At 35.6% G+C, this 18,856-nt stretch overlaps 1 pseudogene; it reads right to left on the bottom strand.

Annotated features, from left to right (window-relative positions):
* Positions 1-6,777: 6,777 nt before the first annotated feature.
* LOC124966066 (tigger transposable element-derived protein 1-like) overlaps positions 6,778-18,856 on the bottom strand; it is a 54,365-nt pseudogene continuing 42,286 nt past the window's right edge.

An 18,856-nucleotide genomic window follows, 5' to 3' on the forward strand; every position in this document is an offset into this window, starting at 1 on the left:
TTCTTCATGATCCTAGAAAAATGATCCGAGATAGAGGAAGAAATGGTGAACAAAGGTAAATATCTATATCTATATGTAGGCATAGATATGTATAGACGTATCTATGTTTATGTGTATATCTATATCTGTATCTATATTGATATCACCAAAGAAGAGACCAGAACCATATAACTGAATCAATTATTAAGGATATAACGGAATAATTCTCTCGTGGGTGAATAAAGGCATTAATCTGAAGATTCATGTGGCTTCACATTCACAAGGTCATTTTCAAGGTCAATGGAAAAGATTGATTCCTGTACATAACTCCGGTGAAGTACTTTTTATTTCAAGGGGAAAGAAAAACACCAGAAAAAAGAGAAACATCAGCTCTATCTTGGGCTCTGCAGATAAGGAGTAAATAAAGAATGAAACCAGACCCACCCTTGATGGTGGTATGTTAGACTTGATATACAGTAAAAACAAACAAACAAACAAACAAACAAACTTTTGCAACAGAAGACTTAACAATGTGGCACACAGTAGAAGCCAGGTAGCAGAGCAGAAGATAAACTCTTGGTATGCTCAAGGTAGCTGGTCAGATTAGAGGCTGCTCTGTGTGGTCAGCAACCCTAGAAAGTGTTGTAGGGAAAAAAACATACCCCATCAAGAAAATGAGAGATGTTCTATTTTGTGTTTTGCTTTAGATAGAGGGAATTTTAAAAAAGAAAGATTCTTCAAGAATTTCTAATTTCAATCATTTCATGAGTTTGGGACTGGAATTTACACTACCAATGTGGCCTGAAAATATCCATGGCATCATTCAGACGTGCCTAACAGAATTAACTAAATCTTTGGAGGGACCACTTGAAATTCATATTTTGAAAACTCCAATAGATAAAATTCCAAAGGACATGTACGCTTCATCAAAAATTATAAGTTACAAGAGGAAACAAGCCACCTTAGTAAGAATTAGCAGAATAAACAAGCTAAAGGATAATTTGACATGCAAAACCTATAGCTAGTACAATGATAAAATTCAAAACATTTAAAATATGCTTATTATGTTTAAATAAAAGAGAGTTGCAAAAGTGTCATGATGGTACTAGAAACTGCAAAAAATGAACAGGAAACTTTGAAAAAAGAATCAATAGAATTTCTAGGAATTAAAAAAAAAAACCCTCAGTGCACAGGTTAAACAGACATAGAAAATACAGTGTGAGAGTCTGTGTGTCTTTTCAGAGTTCCAGAACCAACAAATTGAAAGAATTGGAGGAAAAGCAATTAGTCAAAGAGATAGTGGCTCAAATGTTTTTGAAATCGATTGAAAAAAAAAACACCAATCAACAAATTCAGAAAGTTCAATTACTCCCACACTGAAGAAATATGATCAATCTACCCCAACATAACCCTTAAGACAAAAAGAAAAACTTTCAGGTGGATATGATACATAGTAATAATAACCACTGTGGAACCATAATGATCAACAGGAATGCCAGAAGCAAGAAGATGGAAAAGTATCCTCAAAAGTTTTGAGAAAAGTCATTTTCAACTCAGGGTTACTGGGTATAAATTTTATCTTGGAAGAATGAATATTAAATATATATTTCAATAAAAAAAACTTGTAGCATTAAAGAAGACTCTTAGGAAAAGATCTTCTAAAGAATATTCTTCCTAATCCAGAAAACTGTTCCCAGACTCAGGAAAGGAGAACAAACAAAAAAAGTGACATATACATTGGTAAATATAATTAAACAATCCATATAAAAGATGGTGATTTCTAAAAGGTACAGAACAAATTGAGTAGAAATAAAATATTGGGAAAAGCATAAATCAGTGGCAGATGTTAAATATTCTGGGATGGTTGTATTATTTTGGAAAAAGTAAAATATATTGATTAGAAGATAGAAAAAAAGAAGCCTAATTATTTACATTTAGAAAGACACGGAAGGTTAGAAAAATAGAGAAAAAGTACAAAAAGAATACACGAAATTTGTCCATTGTGGTGGCACACAACTATAATCCCAGGGGTCTAAAGGCTGAGGTAGAAAGATCTTGAGTTCAAAGCTAGCCTAAGCCACTTAGCAAGGCCAAGAAACTCCGTGAGACCCTGTCTCTAGATTAAAAAAAAAAAAAAAAAAAAAAGAAATGGCTAGAGATGTTGCTCAGTGGTTAAATACCCTGGGTTCAATCCCTAGTACCAAAAACAAACCAAAACAAAACAAAAACCCTGAAATTAAATGGTAGAAAATTGTAGAAATAGAGCCAATTATAATAATTTTGCAATAAATATAAATGTATTAAACTTTTGGGGTGAAGAACAAAGATTATGAAACTGTAATTTAAGGAAAAATACATTGTTTATAGAAAGAACACCTAAAACATTCAGACAGAAAATTTGAAAGCACAAGAATGAATACAAGTATATAAGGTAAGCACTAACCAACCAAAAGGAAGCTGGTGGAGCAATAACATTAGAAAAATATAAACTTTAAGTCAAAATGCACTCTTGATTATGCAGTATATCATCCCTTATTAAGTTCCACACTTCTGTGAATTCAATAACATGGCTTTATAATATGCAAATAAAAACAGGCATTACTAAAGGGAGAACCAAGCAACATTATAACAATGGCAGAGGGCTTTAATACATCTTTTCCAACCAATGGTATATCAGGTAGGAAAAAAGTGATCAAAGAAAACATTTAAACCATATGACTGACAAGCCTGAATTAATGGATAAATATTGCTATGGTTTGGACAGGGTTTCTCCCTACCACAACTCTCATTGGAATTCATTGCCAGTATAATAGTACCTCAAGATATGGTGGGTTCTTTAAGGGGAAATTAGGTCATGGGGAATCCACCCTCGTGAATGGATTGATGTGGTCTCGTGAGAGTTCTTGTTCTTGGGGGTCTGGATTGGTTACTGTGAAAGAAGGTTTATATAAGGTGAGCCCAGCACCTTCCCTCACTCCCTCTTCTGGAGGGACTCCCTCTTCTGGATGCACATGCTTGTCTTTCCACTTTTTTTTTTTTCCCATGAGTCTAAACTGCCAAGCAGATCACGGAACCATGTTCTTGGACTTGCCAGTCTCCAGAACCACAAGTCAGAATTAACTTTATTTATCATTAAGTTACCCAGTATCAGGTATTCTGTGATAGCAGCAGAAGATAGACTAAGATAAATATAGAATAGCACTCTTAGGTAGAGAGAAAACCCATTTCATGAATGCATGGAATATCTGTAAAAATGAAATACATGTAGTAAGGCTCAATTTCAAATAATTCATTTCATACTGAACACAACAATTTAGATATTAAAAGATTTTTAAAATCTCAAATATAGAACTTTAAAAATACATCTCTAGATATAAAGCTCATTATGTCTAATAATGAGAAATCAATACTAGTTATGTATTATCTATTATATAATTATTATTTTACCTAATTATTTTTATTATAATATAATTATTTATTATTAATAAATTGTGCTCTCTCTCTTCATATATATAATGTAATTTATATGTATGTACATGCTCTTGAAAAGCCAGGTAAGTTGTATCTAAAGAGACATTTATATCATTTACATTAGAAAGAGGTAAATATTAAAGACAAAATAGAAATTAATAAAGTTAAAACAGAGTAGAGAAATTTAACAAAGTTAGTATTTAGCTGTTTTAAAAGACCAACTGGCAAAGAAAAACCATAAATAGAAAGCACAAATAAAACAATTTTAGAAATGAACAAGAAAATGTAAAACTACAGATTCAGCAGAGATTTTAAAAAATTACTTTTTCATCTTTATGGCAATATATCGAACATTTTATTGAAGCAGATATATGTCAAGAAAACAATCTGGCTTAAGAAGAAATACTAAATTTCAATCATTGTATCATCATTAAATAATTTGTATCAACAGTTAAAAATATCTGCTCACAAAGAAAACAATGGGAACAGATAATTTTAAAGAAAATCTCCACTAAACAATCAAGAGGTAATCCTAAACTTTCACAAAAACAAGGTACAATTATTTTATAGAACTAGTACAACAGACATATCAAAACGAGACAAGGAAATGTATAAAAGAACAGTTAAGGTTGATTTTACTATATGGAGTTAAACGTGGATATGGAGTTAAAATATAAATCTCTCTAAATAATGCCAGGTGAAGAAGAATATGTGAGGACCAGGCTAGTTTCACTGTAAGAAGGCAAAGTGTTGTGTTTGGATCTGGAAAGCCCCCAGATTCTCCTGTGTTGAAGGCTTGGTCCCCAGGGCAGCAATGTCCAGAGGGGGGCCTTTGGGAAAGTGATTACATCATAAGGGCTCTGACCTCATGGGGGATTAATCTGTGGGTAGCTGAATAGACGGAGGACCAGGAGGTGGTGGGAAATGTAGGTAGGGCATGATTGGAGAAGGAAGGTCCCTGGGAACCTCCCCTGGATGGGAATTTCCTGTCCTAGGGGACTTTCTCTCTCTCTCACTCTCTCTCTCTCTCTCTCTTGTGCTGTCTTATGGTTTGGATTTGTGGTGTCCCCAAAAGTTAATGTCTGAGACAATGCAAGAAATTTTAGAGGTGAAACGATCAGGGTTATGAGAGCCTTAACATAATCAGTGAATGAATCCACTTGCATGGATTAACTAGGTGGTGACAGGGCATGTAGGGTGTGGCTAGAGGAGGTAGGTCGCTGGGGGTGTGCCTTTGGGGTATATATTTTGTCTCTAGTGATCAGAGCTCTCTCTCTGCTTCCTGGCGCCACATCCTGAGCTGCTTTCCTTAGCTACACCCTTCTTCCATGTTGTTCTGCCTCACCCTAGGGTCGGAGCAACAGAGTCAGCCATCTGTGGGCTGAGATCTCTGAAACTGTGAGCCCCAAATACATTTTTCCTTCTCTACATTGTTCTGGTCAGGTCTTTTGGTCAAAGTGTCAAAAAAGCTGACTCAAAACACTCCCCCTCTTTCTCCTTCTAGGCCCTCATGAGCTGAGCAGCTTTCCTCTGCTATTCCCTTCCACCATAATATTCTATCTCATTGCAGGCCCAAAACAATGGAGTCAGCCAACTGCATACCGGGACCTCTGTAACCATGGGTCAAATAAATGTTCCCTCTCTTAAATTGTTCATGTCAGGTATTTTAGTCACAGTTTCAAAAAGCTAACTAACACACAAAGTAAGTACAACATTGTAAAATTTATCAAGGTTATTCATCACATTAAGTTCGGTTTACACCCAAAGGACTTAAAAATCAGCATATTATAGTGATGTAGCCAAATCAATGTTTATAGCAGCTCAACTCACAATAGCCAAACTATGGAACCAACCTAGATGTCCTTCAACAGATGAATGGAGAAAGAACTTGTGGTGTATGTACACAATGGAATATTACTCAGCCCTAAAGAAGAATGAAATTATGGCATTTGCTTGTAAATGAATGGAGTTGGAGAATATCATGCTGAGTGAAATAAATCATACTCAAAAAACCAAAGGTCAAATATTTTCTCTGACATATGGATGCTAAGTCACATTAAGAGGGGGACGCTAGGGAAGAAGAGAGTTACTTTAGATTAGGTAGAGGCGAGTGTAGGGAAGGGAAGGGGTATGGGGGTAGGAAGGACAATAGAGTGAAACACACGTTATTAATTTATGTACATGAATGACTGCATGATCTATGTGATCCTATAACATGTATAATCAGAAAAATGAGAAATTAGACCCCATTTATGTGTGATCTATCAAAATGCATAAATGCATTCTACTGTCATGTACAACTAATTAGAACAAATAAAAAAAATTTTTAAAAAGAACATACTAAAGTCTTTCACTCTGATTATTGATGCTGCTTCTGATTTTAATTCTCTTAATGATGTTTGCCTTTTATGAATTCGGAAATTAGGTTTTTGTGTACTTTCACTTTTAGAACTGTGATAACTTGCCCTGGATTGATCTTTTTTTATAATGAAATATATCTTTTTATTTATAATAATGTTTCATGTTTTAAAATCTGCTCTTTCTGGCATTAGTTTGGCTATTCTAGCTTTTCTGGTTAAGGTTTCCGAGATGTTTTGTTCCCATCCGTTGGCTTTTAGCAATTGTGTCTTCTTATGCTTATAAGCAGGATGCAGTTAGGTCTTTGCCTCCATGTCCAATCTGACAGCCTTTGTTATTTGGAGTGTTGACCCATTAATATTTAGTGTAATTCGGTCTTCATTGTGTCTCTTTCTCCATGTGGCTTTTTGTTTTCTCATTGACACGTTTGTTCCACGTTGTTTTGCCCCTCCTTTCTTTACTTCTTTGAAATAATCAAAGACTTTTCACTATTCCATTTCTTCTCTTTATTAACTTATTTATTGTTTATTATTTTATTAGTCTTTTAGTAGTTACCCTGGAGATTACAACATAATTCCTTGATGTATCGAGATCTGGTACAAATAACTGGTATACTTTGGAGCTGTTGCCTGCTTAGTTCCAGTCCACCACAGTGAAATGAACAATGAAGTCACATAAATTCTTTGGTTTTCTAGTGCAGAGAAAAGGTTTCCACTATAACATAGTTAGGTTTCCACTATAACATAGTCTATTAAGTGTACAATAGTCTAAAAAAACATGTACAGACCTGAATTGAGAATGCTTTATTACTAAAATAAATATGCTGTTGATTGATTTGAGCTTTTAGTAAGTTGTGATATTTTTGCTGGAACTTCCATTGATATTAATGGCTACAGACTGATTAGGGTACTGGCTACTGAAGACTGGGGGGAGACCATGACAGTTTCTTAAAATACGACACAATGATGTTCAGTGTATTGATTGACTTTTTCTCTAATGGAAGATTTCTCTATAGCATGAAATGCTGTTTGAGAGCATTTTACCTGCCTTGGAACTTTCAAATTGAGAGTCAATCATCTCCAAACTTACCTCTGCTTCAGCAACTAAGTTATGCACCTGGAGTAGATTTCATCTCAAGAGATCACTTTCTTTGCTCATCTCTAAGAAGCAACTCCCCATCCATAAGATTTTCTAAGATTGCAGCAACTTGGTCACATCTTCAGGCCATGCTTCTAATTTCTAGTCTCCTTGTGATTTCCACCACTTCTGAAATTGCTTCCTCTACTGAAGTCATGAATTTCTCAAAGGGATGTTGGTGAACGATGGAATCGATTTCTTCCAAGTTCCTGTTGATATTTGGATCTCCTTCCATAATGTTCATGGCATCTGAAATGGTGAATCCCTTCCAGAAGGTTTTCAACTTACTTTTCCCAGGTCCATCTGAAGAATCACTACCTATAGCAGCTATAGTTCTATGAAATGTATTTCTTAAAGAAGACTGGAAAGTCAAAATTACTCCAGAAGTTGTAAGTAAACAATAGATGTTTGCTAACAGACATGAAAATGATATTAATCTCAATGAACATCTCCAACAGAGCCCTTGAGTGATAGGTGCTTTGACAATGAGTAGTAACACACACACACACACACACACACACACACATATATATATGTATCGTATATATCATGCCATAGATTATATGATATGTATTATATGTATATATTACATATAAAATATATCACGTGATAAAATATATATGTATACGTATATACACACATACACACACTTTCTGAGCATTAGGTCTCAACAGTTGACTTAAAATATTCAGTGAACTATGTTGTAAATAGTCATTCTGTCATTCAGGACTTGTCATGCACTTACAGAGCATAGGCAGAGTATATATAGTGTCATTTTTAAGTGTCTTAGGATTTTTGGAATGGTTAATGAGCACTGGTTTCAACTCAAAGTCACCAGTTGTATTAGCCACTAACAAGGAAATCAGTCAATCCTTGGAAGCTCTGAAGCCAGTCATTGACTTCTCTCTAGCTATGGAAGTCCCAGATGGTGTCTTTTCCAATAGAAGCCTTCTTCTACACCAAAATTCTGTTGCCTGGTGCATCTGCCTTTATTAGTTATCTTTGCTAGATCTTCTGGATCACTTGCTGCCACTTCTATGTCAACACCTGTGGCTTCACCTGCACTTTTATGTTGTGGAGAGGTCTTCGTTCCCTAAACCTCACATTCCAAGTTCTGCTACCTTCAAAATTCCCTCTGCAGCTTCCTCGCCTCTCTTAGCCTTCATCGAATCAAAGAGGGGTGTTTTAGTCAATTTTTTTTTTCTGCTGTGACTAAATGTCCCCACCAGCACAACTGTAGAGGAGGAACAGTTTATTTGAGGGCTCACAGTTTCAGCGGTCCTACTCCATAGAAGGCTGGCTCCATCCCTCAGGGCTCTGGGTGAGGCTGAACACTGAACATCACAGTGGAAGAGTGTGGCAGAAGGAAGCAGCCCACACCATCAGGAAGCAGAGAGAGAGTCCACTCTCCACATACAAAATATACACCCCATAGCCACGCCCCCAATGAACCACTTCCTCCAGCCACACCCACCTGCCTCCAGTCACCACTCAGTTAATCCCTGTCAGGGGATGAAATCACTGATTGACTCTCATAACCCAATGATTTCTCCTCTGAATCTTCTTGCATTGTTTCACATGTGAGCTTCTGGGGGACACCTCACATCCAAACCATAACAAGGGGGATTGCTCTGGATTAGGCTCTGGCCTAAGGGAAAGTTTTGTCTGGTTTGACGCATTCAGACCACTTGAACTTTCTTCCTATCAGTAATTAAGCTGTCTTGCTTTCTGATCATTCACATGTTCACTGGAGTGGCCCTTTTAATTTTCTTATAGAACTTGCTCTTTGCCTTAACATCTTAGCGCACTCATGCCAAGTGGCCTAGCTCTCAGTCTATGTTGGTTTTGGACATGTCCTCCTCACTCCGTTTAATCACGTCTAGATTTCAACTTGAAGTGAGATGTGACTCTCTCACTTGAACTTAGAGGCCATTGTAGGATTATTAATTGGTCCAATTTCACTACTGTTGGGCCTCAGGGAATGGGAAGTTCAGAGGAGAGGGAGAGAGCTGGGAACAACGGAAGTCAGTGGAGAAGTCAGAATGCACGTGACATTTAACAGGCTCGTCATTTTGTATGGATGTAGTGGCATCCAAAACAGTTACAACAATATCATCAAAGATCACAACGTAGATCATGGATCACGACAGAGAGAGTCGTGATGCGGAAGTTTGAAATATCTTGAGAATTACCAAAATGTGACATAAAGAACCAAAGTGAGCACATTGTCTTGAACAAATGGTGTCAGTAGACTTACTTGATTCAATGTTGCCACACACCTTCCATTTGTAAAACCACCTGTGAAGCGTAATAAATGCAGTAAAATGAGAAATGCATGCATTACCTTTGCATACAAAGTGCACAAAGTGTGGAACAATTTAACACCCTTGACCCTCTGTTGCATGTTGCAATTTTGTTGTTATATATTTTAATTCCCCATGATTAAATTCCCACAAAGTATTACTATTACTGTTTTATACAATTAACATCAATCAATGTGAATTTATATTTATCTCCATATTCACTGTTCGTGTTTTGCTTTCTGTCCCTTCTTTCAGTTCTGTGGTTCCCTATAGGATCTTTTTTTTTTTCTGCTAAAAGAGCTCCTTTTAGTATTTTAGTATTTCTTTTAGTGCACATTTGCTAGAAATTAAATCCTTTTTTAAACCAAAATTATCTTCATTTCACCTTCATCCTTGAAGGGTATTTTGGCTAGGTATAAAATTTTAAGATTGGAAATTATTTTATCTTAGCACATCCGTGATGTCCATGCTCTTATCTTTTCAGCTGTTATTCTGTCCAGAAGACAACTGGCAATCTTATTTTTCTCATTTTAATATAATTTATTTTCTCCCACTTCTGACTCTTTCTAAACTTTTCTCTTATTATTTGATCTTTAGAGGTCATAATATGATGTACCTATGTGTAATTTTCTTTATATTTATTCCTCTTGAGGTCTGCAAAACACTTTGAACCTGTCTTTTATCAGTTCTAGAAACTTCTTGATCATTATTACCTTGTACTTTGGCCCTTTCTCCACTACTCTAATTCTGGGATTCTGATCACTTATATTTTAAGTCCTTTGAGTATGACTCACATATGTATCCAATAATCTTCATTCTTTTAAACATAGTCAGTTTAAATATTGTGCATTAGCCTGTCTTCAATAAAAGTAATCCTGCAGCCTGCAGTTTCTAATATTTATTATGCCCACCTAATAAGTTCTAACAGCGTATTTTACATTTTATAATTTCTGCTGTAGTTCACATCTTGAATGCTCCCCGAAGGGGAGATAGTGGAACCTAAAAGGTGGGATATGGAAGGAATTTAAGTCCTTAAGGGTATGACCTTGATGTTAATATTGGGACCCTGGCCACTTCCTTTCTTTCTGTTTGTTTCCCGGTACCTATAGGTGAACAGCTTTGCTCCATATCATTGTAGACCCAAAGCAACAGAGTCAACTGACCGTGGATTGAAACCTCTAAACTTCAAGTCAAAACAACCCTCTCCTCACTTAAGCTTATTTATCTCAGGTATTTTGTTACTGTGATAGAATGATGAGTAATACATTTTCCATTTAACTATATAGTTATAATAATCACATTGAATTTTTCTTTTTTATTTTTCCTTTTTATTTTATGGATAACTAATTCTCTGGTAATATTCTCCATTCTCCAACTTTTAATCTCTTCACTTGAAATTTCTTCTGTTTTCTTGATCATACTAATCTCACTAGTCTAAACTATATAATATTAATATTTCGTCAGTTTTCATCAACAAAAATGTTGCTTTCCTATGTTTCAAGCTAATACATGTTTGAGTAATATGTGAGATTCCATTCTGTTTTCCTTTTGACTTTTGGTTGTGTGGTCCTGAATTTTGATGTGAGTGATCTTATTTTTAATTGAGGCTTAATTGCATAGAGGAGAGCACACAAATCCTAATGTGTAACTTGGTGCATTTTTATGTATGTCCATGCCCATGTGATTTCCACCTAGATGAAGGTGTACAGCAATTTTAGCAATTCAATAGGTTCCTTCCTAGCTTTTCCCAATCATGATCTCCTCAAGAATAGCTGGGGAGGTTAGGCCTGTTTTGAAATTCTTATAAAATGAAATCCTAGAGTATACACACTTTCATGCTCACGGTTTCTCCTTAACTCTGTTTTCATCCATGTTGTAGACCTCTGGTTCCTTTCCCTTGTTAAGTAGTATTTCATTGAATAAATATATCAAAAATTATTTATCCATTCTATTACTTATGGATACTGTCGCTTTCATAAATAATTCAGGTCTACAGAACACAAATACTACATAAATAGATAGCTATTTACAGTTGCTAGGTCATAAGATACATATGCATTTTGCTTTAGCAGGTATTGCCAAATAGTTTCATAAAATGATTATACCAATTTACATTCTCCTCAGCAATATGAGAGAATTCTAAGGGGGTCTACATTTTACATTCTCTTAAATGCCTGGTAATGCGAGTGCTTTTAATTTTAGCCTTTCTGATAGGTGTGTAGAGTATCTTTTTGAGTTTTAATTTGTATTTTTCTGATGACTGATGACATTTAACACTCTTTAATATATTTATTGGTTATTTTAAAAGCCTCCATTTGCAAAGTACCCTTTCAAGTTTCTGATTTTTCTACTGGATGATCTGAATTTTTAAAATTGTTTAATAGGAACTTTTTTAAATGCCCTGATTTGAGTTTACTGGTGGATATGTGTGTTGGAAATATCTCTTCTGGATCTGTGGCTTTCATTCCCTTATTGGTGTCTTAATGAACAGGGATACTTAATTTTAATATAGGCTAGGACATTAATCTTTTCTTTTATAGTTAGCACTTTTTTGTCTTGTTAAATAAATGGTTCCAGGTGCAAAGAAAGTCTTTTCCTATTTTTTTTTTTTTTAAATTCTAGAAACCTGGCTTCTTTTAATGATCAATTTAGTTCAAGGATCCATCTTGAATTAAGTTTTTTTTGTGTTGTGTGAGTTACAAGTTGTGTGAGTCAGGCTTCTCCAGAGAAGGCCAACAGGATAGCTAGATAGGTACCCATGTACACACCTACATAAATAAATTTATTGTAAGGAATTATCTCATTTGATTATAGAGACTAAGAAGTAACGAGATCTGCATTCAGCAGTCTGCAGACCTAGTGGAGTTGATGGTATAGTTTTGTCTATAGTCCAAAGGTCTGAGGACCAGGAGAGTCATGGTATAAGTACTAGTATGGAAGCCAGCAGCCTTGAGAGTTAAGAAAAGCCAGTACTTCAGTTGGAGTCTATAACAAGAAAGGACTGATGTCCCAGTTTGAGGTAGTCAGTCAGGCAAGAGGAGTTCACTCCTACTCAGAGAAGAGTCAGTCTTTTTGTTCTATCCAGGTCTTCAACTGATTGGATGAGGCTCACCCACATTAAAGAAGGCAACCAGCTTTCCACAGTTCACCAATTCCAATGTTAATCACAGAAACACCCTCACAGCCACAGCTCCCAGAATAAGGTTTGAACAAATACTGGGACACCCTGTGGCCCAGTCAAGTTCACACAAAAAATTAATCAACATAGAGGTCAAGGTTCATTTTGACCCATACACATGCACACATACACACACACAATTTGACCCATCACCGACTTATGAGACAACCATCCTATTCCCGATGAATGTATTAATCATGTATTAATCATGTATCCAAAGAAGGGTGGTTGATAAACACAATTGGTGAAGCTTACTATAAATATAGTTACATATATATATATATGTTCTTAACTATTTTAAATATTTTCTATTTTTACTAAAGTAATAAATACATATAGTTAAAAAAAATGAAATAGTATTAAAGGGCCCTGTTATACTCCTTCTTCCTCCCCTCGTCCTGCTTTCCATAGCAAGAGCTCGTCATGATTTTACTTATGTATAATTAATGCTAATAGTGCCCTTTCTTGATTTATGAATGTTACATATTATCTACTGATTTCTCATTTTTATTAGTTGCTTTGTTGTTTTTTTTTTTTTTTTTTTTTTTTGCTTTCACATATCTACCCTCTGTTTCCCTCCTCCATCTAATCAATACATTTACATCACAATTTCTGGTTAAATCTGTAATTAATGTTTATATTAATATGACCCTATTGTTTTCTGCCTAACCAAGCAGTATACAATACTTATTTTTTACAGGCTGTTGTTGTTTTGGCATTGATGAGCTTTGTTCCTAATTTGCTTAGGTTCTATGCACAGAGAGAGATTTCTCCCTAAATGCTCCAAAAGACCTGTCAAATACCTGTCAGTGATCTTCCAAATGTTCAGACATATTTCTAAGCACGTCATATGCTCCCCACCCCTAGAGACATCTCTCCTACAACCTTTCCTGAGCTTGCTCACCTCGCTTACAGTATCACAGTGGAGAAGCAGCACTTTTATCATCTATTCCTTTGCATGGAGTCAATCTTTCTTTTGTTTGTTTGTTTTGTTTTTCCCCCATCCTTGGAAGCTCTGAGGTCTTTTTTTTTTTTTTTTTTTTTTTTAAATCACCTGTTCTGAAGTTTGGGGATGCTGTGATTAGTATGGAGGGTTTTTTTTGTTTTGTATTGTTTTGTTTACCGTTCTAGTTCATTCTGCTGTATGCTTTAGAAGTGCAGCCAATCTGGCGATTAGTGTGTTAGTCTTCCATCACTGTCAGAAATGATGGAAATAATCAACTTGTAAGGAGAAAAAAACTTTATTTTCGCTTATAGCTTTGGAGGTTCTAGTTCATGATTGATTGTCCCCATTGCTTTAGAACCCATGGTGTCACATCATGATGGGGAGCATATAGGGGAGCAAATCTGCTCTCCTCAAGGCTGGGAGGAGAAAGAGAAAGTGGAAAGGCTGCCAGCCCCGCCCACTGTCCCCGCCCACTATTGAGGGGGCACGCCCCCAATGACCAGTCCACGCCCTACCTCTTAAAAGTTCCACTACCTCCCAATGGCACAACGTTGGGGACCAAATCTTTACCACATGGACCTTTAAGGGACTATTAAGATCCAAATAATAGCACTCAGCTTTGTTTCTGTGATGATCTTATAATTTTCAGTCTCTGCTCAGATACAGGAGCCTGTGGCTGCATCTAGCACATTTCTCAGTTTCTCTCTTCTGTCACTCATCTCTTTCTTTTGTTCTACTCTATTTTTTTCTCTTTCATCTGCTATCTGTTCCTGTAAGATTTTTTTTTTCTAATTGCTTCTTTACTTTTATTTTTGTAACCTCCTCGCCTTGTTCTATGTCTGTCACGTTGAGTCTTTTCTCTCACGTATTTTCCATTCATATTTAAGAGCAAAACTTTTAAATTTCCTGCAAGTTCTGTGTCCACAGCAGCCTCCACTGTGGACCTCCACCACAGAACCGGCAAGCTGCCGGGTTTGCATCTCTCCATTGGACATCTGTCCTCTTAAGGGATTGTGCAAGCCTTTTTATTGGTGGACATTTGGTTTCTCCAGGAAAGAACCTTCCAATCTCAAACGTGGTAGTGGGGTGTTTGCCACACTACTGGCTCCTTAGACTAGGACAGGGCTGGATGAGTGTGACCATTCCTGGTTTGGATTTACTTATTCCTTTTGTTTTCAGTTTAGCACCTTCTCTCCCTACTGCATCTCCTCTTCCCAACATCTGGAGCCTCTCCATTCTAAAGATAATAAAGCCCCCATTCCCCGCAGAGACGGGAATGGGATATTTCCTTGGCCACACATGGAAGACAAAGAGATTGGAAAAGGCATGGGGGGTGGCATCTAACGGCTCAGGACAGATGTGCGACCTCAGCAATGACTGCCTGTGAGTCCCCAAACTTCCTCGAGTCCTGTGGGGAAAATTAATTTGATTTTCACTGTTATCCCCTCTGTGGCACAAAGACATCAGTTTCGTTGCCCCTCCTGACTCATGAACCCCTATTCCATTTTTTGTATTTGAAGTTTCACTTACCTCTATGAACATTGTTAATTCATCTCCTATTCTCTTTATCTTCATGAGTAGTTATTATTTTAGTTTTTTAATTATGGCAACAATAGAGTTTTCAGAAAGAAAAAATGTGCATGAGAAATTTAATCTACATGCATTCATAGATATTTCTGTATATCTAAATTTTTTTCTTTTATATACCCATCCACAAACAAAATTATGCCCAAAATAAGCAGAAAATACTTATTTTAAGACAAATCTTATGCTTTCACAGAGACTGACACCAAGAAAATCTCTACAAATTACAAAATGTAAAAATACAGGTCCATATTCTTTCCCTAAAATGCTACAATAAAGTGCAGGGCAAAATAATAAAAGCTTTGTTTACCTGTTAATAACTGCAACTGTTACTAAACTCTCTATCATTATTAATATCATGAATATTATTTCTAATATTATTATTACCACTAGTATTAAATTAGTCCTGGAAAAGAGAAAGGATAAACTCTTTACAAATGAATGCCGCCAATGAAATACTATCTAAAGACCTATGAAGACTCACATGAGTATGTATAATATAAGATACATATTAAAAAATAAAGAAGATAGAAAAGCAAAATAAGTAAACCTAAAATTCCAGGATCCAGACAACTGATGCAAATAAATCCAAATTCTCTAAGAGTGTTTGATAAAGATAATGGAAACAATTACTAAGAAGTTTAAACAAATGAGCATAAACAGCCAAATTTTGCTTAATAGGACTAATAAATGTCAAAAAATTTTGAAGCCTAATCAAGAAGAAGAAAGAGGGAAAAATAAACAAGATTGGAAAAAATAAAATAGATACACAGAGCCAGAATATTATGGAAATTTAGGAGTAATCGTATATACATCATGATGCTAATAAATGTAAACTTTCAATTCAACTTTTTAATGATAGCATAAGTGGCAAAAATCAGCTCAAGATTGGATAGTCCTTCTAAATGTACTAACAGTCATGGAATAAAATGAAAGGAAGGTACATAGCCTAAAACTGTGACTGTTGAATGGCTTTATGAGTAAGTTCTACCAAATCCTTACTGAGAAGAGAAGATATATCCGATGAACTATTTCAGACAATAAAAATGACAACTTAAAGTTTCAGAATTGATTCTACGATACTAGTTTAACTTCACAATGAAGCCAAATAGTCTTTTTGAAACAATCAACAAACCAACAGAAAGAAAAATGATCAGCCAAGCTTCCTTCTGATCAAAAATACAAAGATCCTCAAAGGGAAAAAATTTTGACCTTCTGGCAAAACTATAAAGGAAATAGTGACCTTTGGCCAACTATGGTTTACTCAGGAGGGTAAAACTGATTTAACATTAAGGAATCGATCTTTTAATTAACAAACTTGAAAGAACAAACAGAAAAACACGACCATCACAAAAGATGGTAGGTTTTAATATACATTCTTATTAAATTTATTGGCAAGCTAGTTATCTGAGGGGACTATACCTGTTAGAGTAACAAGAGCCACAACATTTTTTTTTTAAATAGTAAAATATTGGAAGCATTATTATGTAAGTCAGAGACAAGAATGCTGGCGCTCAGGATTATTCTTCTTATCCTTCCCAAGGTTCTAACCAGACAACAGGAAGTAAGGTATAAAACTGAAAATTAGTAAACTTAACACACGAGTTCAGTATGGATCAAAAGAAAATGTTCATACCAATAGCTGACCTCAGCACCAGTCATCAGGAAACAGGAAAGACAAAGAGAAAAAAATAGATACTACTCTCAAAATAATAATTTGCACAATTCCTAGAGAAAATACCTTTCTTTTAAAAATTTTCTTGACTGGTCTTATCTGAATATCAGGCTAATATAGGAATATTTATTTGCATGTGTCTGTGTGTGTGTCTCCCATTTTTTTCCTTGCACCTCTCATGAAAGTAGGCCCTTTTCTACACTATTTCCAAGAGTGTAGTTAGGTAGCACCAGACCAGAGGAAGCTGTCTTCAGTCCTCAGCCCTTTTCTCCGCTCTCCCATGAACTCACGGAATACATGATGCTGTGTTAGTGGCAAGAGCAAAGTAGAGACAGAGGACCTCTGAAGACAACTGAAAGATAGGATGATGTACCCCTGCCACTGCAAAGAAGGCCAGAGTTAAAAGAGCGAAAATACAGGAGTGCATCCTGTGCTGGGAGTGGTGAGGACTCTGAAGGACGGCTCATGCCACACCTATGAAGACCGGGTCCTGGGTTTCCAGACTCCGCAACAGTGGGCATGGAAGCCGCAGTCTCCTAACTGCAAGGCGGTTACTGCTTTTGGAATGAGCTTTGTCGGAGCAACATGGATGTCCTTTATCTCTTTCCCTGTTAGACACTAAAAGAAGCAGGACTGCCCATGGCTAAGTAAGTAATCTGAATTTGGTCAGGTCTACCTTTAGATCATTGGATAATAAAACACAGAGGAGAGACCACACCCTTGAGGACAATGGAAGTCACCATAACATCAGCTCTGGTGACAAGGGAATAGAGTGAACTTCCCCCTGGTTTTAGCTTTTCTTTTCTTTTCTTTTTTTTCCCCATCCCATGTGGCCTGATCCAACCTCAGCTGATGCCCTCTGGCTCAGTGTCCTCTTCTGTAAACTGCAGGCACTTCATGTAGTGTCACTGTAACCAATGAAAAGATAAGGCATTCAATGTGCTTGGCATTTTTGTTGGCACAGCATCGGCACCGCCTCCTGGTCAGTTATTATTATTGTTGTGGTTGTTGTCATGAATAATATTGAATTACAAATTATACTGAAAAACTGTGAGAAATATAAAGATAAATGGAGAAGCACAATATTCATGGCAAGTTATAATTATATATTTTTTTCTGATTTGGTACCCTGATTTATTCTTAGCTTACTTAATATATCAAAGTCAGAGAAGTCTATTGGTAAAGTTGATTTAATAGTATATATCAAATTGTGCAGAGATAATGCTTGTTTTTTTATTCTTAGTCCCCATGGAATATTTATGACGATAATTACATTAGACCTCTAAAATACCTGAATAAATTCTTTAAAATGTTGTAATGGCTGTATTATCTGATTGCAATGCAAACAAACCATATATAAGTAATACAATTTTAAATGAGAAACTACTTGAAATTTAATAAACACATTTCTATGTAACTCAGTAAAACACAGAATACAACTATAAATATAGACTATTTGAAAACTAATGAGACAACAACACAGGAAAATTTATGGGCTGCGGCCAAAGCTGTACTTATTATTACAATAATAATCTTAGACAATTTTCTTATTAAGCTAGACAAAAATAAAAACAAATTCCCTGACCATTAAACTCAACAAATCAGCAAAAAAATAAAAAAATAAAAAACATGAGGAAAGTAGGAAAAAGGAATTAACAGAAATAACAAGCATAAATATGCAGTCAGCAGAATTGCTAAATAAATCAGATTGGGTTTCCTGAAATGACGAATAAAATATTCAAAATGAAGAAATCTAATCAAGGAAAAATGAGACCAAAATAGGATTTGAGAATAAAGATATAATCACAAATATGAAGGCGATTTATAGACTTCTCAGAGATTTCTATGAACAACTCTGCTAAAAATGGAAACTACATAACATTGATAATGTTCAGGGAAGACACATTTAAACTGATGTAAGAAAATCTAGAAAATACAAATAAACCAAAGACTCTTAAAAATAAAGGTATTATCAAGGAAGTAGTTTATAAAGATGCTGAGAACAGAGGGTTTTCAGGCAGGATTTATCAATCCTATAAGGAAGAGATAATTTCACCATAATTCACTCTAGAGAATAGAAGTGTCTAAGTCTCTCTCTCACACACACACACACACACACACACACACTCACACACATACACACATGCACACACATGAATTTAAAAAGAAGAAAATACATTCTGGAAAATATATTGATTTTTTTTCTATTTTGCTTATACTATAAA

Source organism: Sciurus carolinensis, chromosome 16, assembly GCF_902686445.1.
Source record: "Sciurus carolinensis chromosome 16, mSciCar1.2, whole genome shotgun sequence".
Lineage (NCBI taxonomy): Eukaryota > Metazoa > Chordata > Mammalia > Rodentia > Sciuridae > Sciurus > Sciurus carolinensis.